Source organism: Numenius arquata, chromosome 10 (genome assembly GCF_964106895.1).
Source record: "Numenius arquata chromosome 10, bNumArq3.hap1.1, whole genome shotgun sequence".
Taxonomy (NCBI): domain Eukaryota; kingdom Metazoa; phylum Chordata; class Aves; order Charadriiformes; family Scolopacidae; genus Numenius; species Numenius arquata.
Window position 1 is genome coordinate 4,597,071 of NC_133585.1, and position 8,586 is coordinate 4,605,656.

Below are 8,586 nucleotides of genomic sequence, written 5' to 3' on the forward strand. Positions count from 1 at the left end.
AAGAAACAATGCTTGAGTTGGTCAAATTACATGAAGTTGGCAAATTAAGGGTTTCTTTTTTCTTTTGTTTCATTTTTGGCAAGGGCATCTTGCCAGGCTGTTGGCTTAAAGAGAAGATACCAGGTCTGTTCTGAGTCACTGTTGGCTTTTCCTCGACGTGACTCTGAACTTTGTGTAACTTGGAGAACAAACAGACTTATGAACACTAGCCTTGTTTAAAAGCAATTTCCTTGTGCTTTCTTCTACAGGCTAAGAAGGTGTCAGCTGTTCAGCTTATGGATGTAGGTAGCTAAAGACAAAAGATGTGTGCTTTCTTATCATCCCTGGATGCTCTGAAGAGAGATTGTTGCTTCATAATCCACCTAGTTCAGTAAAAAATGGGGTATTTTTCTAGCCTACGTTATGTGCAGACTGCTTTCTCAAACACTAAGTAATAGCAAATGGAGACAAGTCCAGGCAAGGATGGGATGGGGTGGTATCCAGTTGAGAGCTAGACACTAGGGTGGGGGGAAGAAATGCTGAGCTGGCAGAAGTTGCAGAGGAGGAATCTCACTCCAAAACAGTGGCACAGGGTGGAGGCATGGGGCTTGCACTTTGGAATGAGCTGGATCTGAAAGCCCTTCTTGGCTTGTGAGAAAAGAGGGTGCTGAAATCGAGCCCTTCTCCTCAGCAGAGTGGGGCATCTGTGGCCATGGTGGAGCTGGAACAGGTTTCCCAGAGAAGTGGATGCCCTGTCCCTGGAGGTGTTCAAGGCCGGGCTGGATTGGGCTTTGAGCAACCTGGTCTAGTGGGAGGTGGGGGTTGGAACTCGATCTTTAAGGTCCCTTCCAACTCAAACCATTCTATGAGTTGGACAGGAGCCGGGAAGGCTACCTGTGTCCCTCAAGCAGCAGGAGGGGGTCAGGGTTGTCTGGGCAGAAAGACAGCCAAGTGAGTTGCAGAGCTTGCTTTCACTTGTACAGGAGTGAGGTCTCCACAGCTTTCAGGCAGAACAATTCGGAGATCACAGAATCATAGAACGGTAAGAGTTGGAAGGGACCTTAAAGATCATTGAGTTCCAACCCCCCTGCCTAGCCCCCTGGGGTTAAGGCAGTCCCTTGGGTTTTACATACCACATTACAGGGGAGTAGCATCCTTAACCCTGTACGGTGGTCAGAAGCACTGGGCAGCAGACATCCCCCTGCGGTGATTTCTTAGGAAGAGGCAGGTGTTTAACCATTTAAGAGCCCATAGAGGGAGCTGCTTTGCTGCCTGTGGCATGGATTTCCAGTTCTGCGTGTCCACATATGCCCTCCTGCATTGCTCCTTGTACCAGGAACGGATTCATAGACCACTGGACTGGAGTGACTGCCATGTTGATGTGGAAAAGGTGAAGACCTTGAGTGAGGAAGCCACCAGCAGCAGGAGAGTTATCAATATTAAAATGGAAAGATCTTTCTCCTAACCTGATTATGGCAGGCACTATAATCCATGCTAGTGAATTGTTTAGTTTTTGGTTAAAATAACAGGGCATTCAGCCAAGGGAGAGCATGTATCGTTCCTTACAGCTGGTCATTGTGTACGTTCACAGGTATGTTTGCAGCTTTGGACAAACTCAAGCCCAAAGTATTTCTTTGCTCCTGCATCGTCACCTTCCAGGAAGGGCAATTCACTGAACGTGAATCAGAATTTCTGGCCTAATTCGGTCTCCTGCAGATAACTTCCCAAGAGAGGGTGCTGTGGGAGCAGTACATGTGATAATTTAGACAATTCAGGTTTCTGCAGAAGTCTGAACAGGGATCCAGACTCTGATTCCCAGGAGGTTTTGCCGGTTTTGAAATACTTATTGCCATTTAGAAGTAGACAGTCTCCTTAGACATTCCCTTACAAACTGAGACTCGTTTCTGAAATGAAACGTGTTCCCTGGGCAGGGGAAATCCTGCCCGCTGACAACAGAATTGCCGAGTCCCTTATTGCCAGGAGACCCTGCTGATGCCAGACACCAGTTCTGGCTCCAGACACCCTTGCTGTGTGGAGGGTTTCCCACCGGAGCCTTCAAGCCAGCTTGTCCCTAAAGCCGGTTGATGGGAAAATTCTCATCGTTCCTGCTGAAGAAAAACAAACTGATCCAGATGAAAACATAACGGCTGAATATGGTGGTCTTGATGCTTTTCTTTTACTCATTACTGCCTCTTGTTCCCCATCCTCCTGTGGCTTGAGTGTCTGATGCCCAGGATCTGGCCCTATTGCCAAAGTATTGCTTTAGGATTTTTTTCTTTCTCTTCTTTCACTGGTTTCTGCCTTATTTTGAGGCTTTGCTCTTCCCTCTGACACAGCTGCTACTTCATCCAGAGGATTGTGGTGAGTTTTCTCCTCAAGGTGTAAATCTTCCAGGTAAATTCAGGCAATCTTATCAGACCACAGTCATCGAGCCCCACGTTGGGCGCCAATAAATCTGTCGTGGTTTCGGCCGAATTTACCAAAACCAGACCGACAGATGGCCCTTCCCCCTCCTTTCTTCCCCCCCCCAAAAAGAGGAGAGAGGAGAGAAAGAGATAAGGAGATTCAGAAGTTTAGAATGAACTAAACTAGTTTAATGAAGAATTAAAATAAAAATAAAGAAGAAAATAATGAAATAGATACAATCTATACAAAACCGTATCAAGCTCCCAGGATGACAGTCACGTCACCGGCAGGCACTGGGGAAGTCCCAGACTGGACTCAGCGATGGATGGGAACTGCATTCCAGCTCTGGAGTCAGGAACACACGGATCGGGATCAAAGGCAGATGAACAGACAGAGTCCTCTCTGGACGTCGGCCATCCCAGGAAGGGGCTGACTCTTTGATCCCTCAGCTTTATACTGAGCACGGGGCAGATGGGATGGAATACCCCAGTTGGTCAGGTTTGGGTCACCTCTCCTGTCCACTCCTCCCCACCGATGTGACCCCTCTACGTTTTTTCCATTTCCGACCCCCTAAGGGGGCAAATAACGAAATTGGCTGCCCTTGGTTGTTACAGCAGTAAGTATAAGCAAGGGCCTCCCTGCTCACCGTTCCTTGGCATGGAGCACAAACATTGGTCTGATCATTCTGAGAACGAGCAGTTTTCTCCACAATATGCCGTTAATTTCAGAGAGTTAGAGGAGGCCTAGCTAGGATGTAAAGTTACAGAACAGAAAATTGGTTCAGTTTTACTTCAAACCGGGACAGTAGCATACTTTGGAATACCGTTCTGCTGGCTCCTGTGCCGGCAGGTGGTTCAGCAACAGCAGCAGACCCGTCTCCCCACGAAGAAAGAAATACAGAGGTGCTGGGAACACACTTTGATCTGTTGATTTATTTATTTATTGGTAGACTGTGGCCAGCCCTGAAAATTAAATTTCCCAGCACTCAGACCTCTCAGGTTGGGAAGCCACAGCAAAATGCTCAAAAATAACTTGCGTGTTTTTTGCCAGTGCGTGAATATTCATTTTGTTGTTTGCCAGGAGATGGCACTCGTTGTTTCCTACCTGTGTCCGTGTATCTCCAGCACTCCTTGCCCGTGGCTCATGTGGCCGAGGTGGGACGTTGATTTTCCGATGTCCTATTCCAATATGGTGCAATCACCTCTGGAAGAAGAGGAGCTGGTGCCCAAGGGTCTTTTAGTAACACAGATGATGGAGAGCAGAGATCTGGGTGGGGATAGACATTGGCCCTTGCAAATACATGTGTGATTGACCTCATGGAGGGGTTCAGGGCAAAACCAGCCAGCGTGTGGCTCATCACTTGGGTGATACAGTTGAGTCTGCTGCCTGAGTTGCCTGGTGGTGGCATCTGTTGACGCCCACAAAACTGGAGGTGCCAAGGTTGATTGTGCAAACGCTTCTTCCTTGCGTATTTTGCAAGTAGTCACGAGGCATCCCTGCTGGAGAACCATCTACACGCAGAGTTTGAGAACAGTAGCAAGAACTGAGTTTGAGTCGTGAGTATTGATGAAACAAGGCTGAGGCATCTGCCTGGGTTCGCGTTGCTGTTGGGTTTTCATGCTCGTTGCTGTACTGCGCTGTGGGAAACCTGCCAAGCAAGAGCAAAGCCCTCCCAGCAAAACTGTGCTAAAACTACGCTGGAGGAACTGAAATGAAGTCTGTCAGTGTGAGCTGTGCCAGCTGGCTGCAAGTTCAGACGAGACCCTCGAGCTGATGACACTCACTACCTTCGTGTGGCCCTGGCCCCGCAGAAAGAGGTCTCCTTTGGCTCAAGGTAGAGGGCGTAGTCCTCAATCTAGGTTCAGATCCCATTCAGCACCTAAAACCAGGCCATTCCTTAATAAAAGCTTCCGTCAGTGAAAGAGTCTGTGTTTGAGGTGGAGTGGGCTGGAGGGAGCTTTCTTGGCAGGGTATCGCCTGTTTCCAAGGCCTCTTTTTCTATGAATCTCTGCCTCAGCTGGTCCTGATGGGTGCTACAGGGAAAATTGCAGTGTCTCGCACAGCGCCCGGGGGGTGACTGCTCTGCTGATCCCTGTCATCAGCATAAATCCACGCCCTATACTGATGCCCTGGTGCGGGAATGGGGGCTTCCTGGCAAGGGGTCGTGGCGGGCAAATGGGTGAAAGTTTTGCCCCAACTTGGTGGCTGGAGATCAGTTCAAACACAGACATCGGGTGACACTTCTCAAGCGTGGAATTACATTCTTCTGCCAGCTCAAATGGCTCTCGTATACTTGTATAAACCTGGAGCTGACTGCGGTGAGGGTGAAGGATACCCATCCCTGGGTATTTGTCTTGAAATGTTAGAGATCAGCCTTTTTTTTTTTTAGCAAATCACAAGATTGCATTTTGTTTTGAGATGTGTTTTTAAGAACATCGTTATTCAGTTTTCTGGCTGAATACCAGAAGCTTGTCGTGGTGATTTTTTTTTCCCACTTTTTCTTTCAGGGAAAAAAAATATAAAAAAAAAAAAAAGGTCAAGGATTTTGTTAAAAGACCTGGATGAAACACACTTTTTGTGGAAAAGGAATATTTTAGACGGTTGTGAACACTTTTGTATTGAGTTCTCATAAGAGAGAGCAAAATTATTTTTCTCCTCTGAAATCAGGTTGTGCTGCTTTGAAGGTAGGGAAAGGAGAAAATGCAAGCAGAGAATGGGAGAAGGGAATTGGCTGGGAGGGGGTGGGCAAACAGATTGGAGGTGATATACAAGGAAGAGCAGTGAAGATTTTATAAAGAAGACGCTTTGGGCCATCACATTGATTTGGAGTATGCCAAAGTGTGTCCCACCCCAAAAAGTTACTGTGGAAAATGAGGACTGTGAAGGCATTGGTGGGTTTGGACACTGTGGTCGTGTGTGAAGCACCTGGAGAGACTGTTCAGCCTGTCCTAGAAAGAGGTCTTCTCCTGCCCTGTGCCATCTGCCATACCTTCCAGGCATCCTGGCACCTCTGTGCACCGCGTGCGATGCAGACACCAGCACGTGGACTGTCTTCCTGGGGGAGAAACGTGCTGAAAATGAAGACAACTTGCCAGGATTTGTTTGTTAAACACAGTCTTCCTTCCCCTTTGCCCCTACAGACAAATGCTGTCTGGCTGCGTATGCTGGGAGGTGGTAAGGTTAAATATTTGGGGTGGTGGGTGCAGGTTTCTAGTCCAGCATGGAAGCAGACTCCCTCATATCGGCTCCATCAGCCTCAATAATAAGAGCTGCTTGGTGCTTGCTATCCACAGCGATTAATGCCTCTTTTTAAAGAAAAGCTGGCAGGCTGTCGCACCGAGTGTTAAGGGTTTGCACCTGGCTGTACACTGCAGAGCTCTCTGCCAAGAGAAATACTGGTTTCCAAGTTCATTAGCCTGCTGTTTGGAGATTTTTAATTTTTTTTTGTTTGTTTTCCTTTTTTTTTTCTTTTTTTTTGGAAACCCTCCCATATTAAATTAAAAAGGAGACCTTGGTAAAGGAAATCAGAAGGGATGCTTTGAGATGCTTCGTTTTCCAGCAGTCTCTGAACTATTGACCCTTTAAAATGAAGTATTTGGGCTTTCCTGTGGGGCAGCTCCCGTGGGGTGGGAGCAAAGCGCCTTTCAGGTTTGCGTGCCTTTAGGAAGGAGCCTTTGACAGCGCAGGAGAAGTTGCAGCGCAGCATTCTCAGCCGGGACTTCCAGCGAGGAAAGTTGTTCAGCTGGTTGGGGACTGTGATAAATCACGGTTCCCCCGGAGCACGCCGGGACTGTGGAGAGCTGGAAATAAATGCTGGGGAAATTCAGCTTTTGTAGCAGGCCATCTTTCAGGATGATGTATGGCTTTGCAACAGAAAGAGATTCCTTTGCTAGGGCTGGGAGAAAACTGCTGCCTTCCATTGGGAAGGGAAAATGTAACAGTCCTGTTGATCCATGCTGCAGGTTTGCCCTGAAAGCTGTGCTTTGGCATGGGCTGCCTTAGCCTGAGAAAAAAAACCTGTGTGGTACTAATGGAAAAGAGCCACTGAGCATCCGAGGTGGTGGCAATTAGTAGGGAATGGCTGTCTAGTTGGCCAGTATAATAGTGACTTACAGAATGTGGCTGGGGAGGGAATCAGATGGCATGGGATGCTGTTTGCATCTCTGCCCCTTGGCTGCAACGTTGTCCTGAGCAAATAATTTCTCTGGATGGACAAAATGTCTTCTCTTCAAATTGCAGTCACAGGAGCATGTCTCTCTGCTTTCTTCCACTGGCCATTCCCAATCAGCTTGGGATGTCTGGCCATGCTGGTTAGCTGGTGGGGTTCTGACAGTGGTTCAGGCTCTTCTCTGTTCATCGTGAGGGCTTGAATCACCCAGAAGTTGGGAAGAGCCTGGGTTCTGGGTTTGTGTAGCAAACGGAGGCTCTGTCTGAGATAAAATTGATGTCAGTCTGTGTAGGGGTTTGTCTGCACTCACTGGGGTCTCTTCTGGACCCGTTGCCATATTTCTGTACTCTGGGGTTTGGTAGCACTGTCACGGAGACCCAGCCAAAAAGCCAGATCCAGCCTCCTTTGAGGCCATCTCCCATTCCTCTGCTGTGGCTAGGTAACCAGGGGAAACACCTTTGTTCCAGGGGAAGAGGGAAGCATCGGAGTCCTGCTCCGCTCATGCCAGGGCTTTGCTGAGATGCAGAACAGAGGAGGCAAAGGCTGCATCAGAACCAGTGCCGAGCTGTGTCAAAAAAAGCCTCTCTGAGTTAACTTTTCATAACTCAGTTGCCACAGATCTGATGGCAGGTTTCTGATATTCAGGCAAAGGCCCTTATTTCATTTGGTCTTGGCAGTGAAAGTGAGAGGATGAGTAAAACCCCTTGGTTTCTCAGGCCTAGCATACTTTGATCAGTGATGTTGCTAACGTAGCAATGGGATGCTTCCCCCCTCCGCCCCCAAGTAATGTAAATGTTGACTTAACCAGAGGAGAAAAAATGATTCCATCAAATCTGGCCACTGTTGCAGACAGCGACTCAACATTGCTCCTTGTCTGACTTGCTGACTTCTCTTGAGCTATACCACCGATCAATTTGCTCTGGGGTTTTTTTATTTATTTATTATTTTTCATCAACCTACGCAGGCTTCTCGTATGAGTTATAACAGCCCTGTTCGTAACCTGTTTGTTATCTCTGAAAGATCTGCTCTGCTTGGTCAACTGCTTCATCGCCTGTGTTTATTTTGTTCAAATTCCCCCAATGGTAACTATACACTGCAGCATCAACTCCGTCAGGATACTCCCAGGGTATAATTTTTTCCACTCAAATGATTTCCAGTCTGTTTCTCTGAGCTGTGAACGTTGAGGTATCAGTTTGTTTACCTTATTTTCATGGCTTCTGGCTGAAACTCAAGGATTTTTACAAAACTAAAAACTCTGCAAACGTAAGTCTGGGTAACTGATCCACAAGGGGACAAATAACTGGTGTTTCTCTGCTGAAGTGGAAATGGTAGGATGGCTCTCGGCTTGGATTTCTTCTCTCTTTCTTGGATTTTCTTCTCTCGCCCAGAGAAGCTGTGGATGCCCCATCCCTGGAGGTGTTCAAAACCAGGCTGGATGGGGCTTTGAGCAACCTGGTCTGGTGAGAGGTGTCCCTGCCCATGGTCTTCAAGGTACCTTCCAACTCTAACCATTCTGTGATTCTATGATTTAGAGCAATGCAGTGGTTCTGAGTGCTAACGATGCGTATGAGGTCCTGCAGGCTGACAACTGTGGCCTTAGGATGTACTGCTGAGCTTGAGTCCTTCACCACTGTCCTGTCTTATGCAAATTGTTGGCCTGGGGGTGGTGTGGATGCAGCATCTCAGGATCTAAGCTGCAACTTAGCCAACTCCTTCACAATAACTGGGGAAATACCAGTGATTGTCCTCCTTGTAGGCTTTAATGAAAGAATGAACGCCACCACCTTAGCACCTGGTTGAGAGCCAGACCAGTAACAACAATTAACACAAGGAATCCCAGCTCATCAGCTCCTTTTGGTGGATCTGCTCAGTGGCTTTAATTCACATGTTGTCGCCTGGTCTCCAGCGACGTCCACTCCATCTGTACTTTTAAATCTACTGCTGTGTATTACCTTTTCCTGGTTCGTGGAGTATCTCCTTTTAGATGCCATACTTAAGAACTGTACTTTCCTTCCAAAATAAAAACTAAACTA